Source organism: Otolemur garnettii, unplaced genomic scaffold, assembly GCF_000181295.1.
Source record: "Otolemur garnettii isolate 467f Iridium unplaced genomic scaffold, OtoGar3 scaffold00026, whole genome shotgun sequence".
In the NCBI taxonomy this organism is placed as follows: domain Eukaryota; kingdom Metazoa; phylum Chordata; class Mammalia; order Primates; family Galagidae; genus Otolemur; species Otolemur garnettii.
In genome coordinates this window covers 12,108,704-12,110,021 of record NW_003852421.1, presented here as the reverse complement: position 1 = coordinate 12,110,021, position 1,318 = coordinate 12,108,704, and the positions used below count along the sequence as shown (strand labels likewise).

At 44.3% G+C, this 1,318-nt stretch overlaps 1 pseudogene across 1 annotated transcript in view; it reads left to right on the top strand.

Annotated features, from left to right (window-relative positions):
* The first annotated feature begins 830 nt into the window (after nt 1–830).
* LOC100963927 overlaps nt 831–1,318 on the top strand; it is a 2,896-nt pseudogene continuing 2,408 nt past the window's right edge. Inside the window, exon 1 of the transcript XR_001161210.2 lies at nt 831–860. The product of XR_001161210.2 is annotated as a 60S ribosomal protein L12 pseudogene (transcript). The remainder of the gene's footprint in view (nt 861–1,318) is intronic.

The window sequence follows — 1,318 nt, the reverse complement described above, 5'->3', positions numbered from 1 at the left end:
CCAGGCCCACTCTCCCTCCCCCCCAATCAGTGCTCCAACTTTCTCTGAGGATATGGATTTGACTCTTTTTAATTCAGAAATTTTTGTGATCATACCGTGCATTTGGTTTCTGGCTTTCTTCATATTTCAGTGCCAAAAGATAAGTAATTCTTATAACAAAGCCAGGGAAGCCCCAGCTTTTTAGCATATGCTTTGAGCTGAGAATTTAGGAATCTGAGCAGGTCTTTCTTTTTCTTTAAGCTATCCATTATAATTAGAGGAAGCCATCTCATCCCATAGTCCTTGATTCCCTATAACCTTCTATTATTCAGTTGGTTTGATCTTAGTTCTCCAAAGCTTTGCCTACAATGGGCAATTCCATCTAGGTACACATAGGTGACAATTTGATTAACTGCTTCACTAGGTTACAACAAGAACCCCTGGATTTTCTTTGTTGTCATCAACCTCAATCAGGCCAGGTAACAGCACTCTCATATCTCCATATACATCCCATGTTTCTTTAAGGCTCAATGGCCTCCATTTCTGGTTCCAATTCCTGGATCATTTAGAGTTCTTAATTTCAAAGGCTAGAAAAAAAAGTTGTGTGATTGTAGCAGAAAATGAATTTATGAAAGGATATTGTGTGGCTCATAGAATCTCTGGGAAAGCTGAGGAGTCAAGCTTGCAGCCAGGCAGCCAGGAAAAGTCACAAAGAGACAATTGTGCAGCTCCCTTAGTCCCTCTGGGACTGCAACTATAGAAATCAGTCACTCTGCTGCCCCTACTTCTGAACAACACTGGAGAGTTTCTTACGGTTGCCCTGACTTGATGACTTCATTTTATAAGTGGAGATGGTTTCAGTTTCTATAATGGAAGGTACAGTGAGTCTTTCACTGACACAAGGTGGAAAAATCCAAACACAGGAAAGGCTTTCAGATACTGAACAGTCAAAACCAAGAACACACAAGCGCTTCCCTTTCTGATAAGCCACAACAGGGAGGGATGTCCAAGCCCCTTTCCCTTCTCCAATATGGAGACAAAATCACATCCAGCAAGACAAGTATGGCATGTATCCTGGAGGTCACTGACACAGTTTTTTAACCGTGCCTGCATCCTGGCTCTCACGTTGAACTACGGCATGTCGTAGTTCTCCCATGGACGTCAATAGTCACTTTCCCGGCTCGGTGCCTGTGGCTCAAGTGGCTAAGGCACCAGCCACGTACACCCAAGGTGGTGGGTTCAAATCCAGCCTGGGCCCACCAAAACAACAATGATGGCTGCAACCAAAAAATAGCCAGGCGTTGTGGCGGGTGCCTGTAGTCCCAGCTACTTGGGAGGC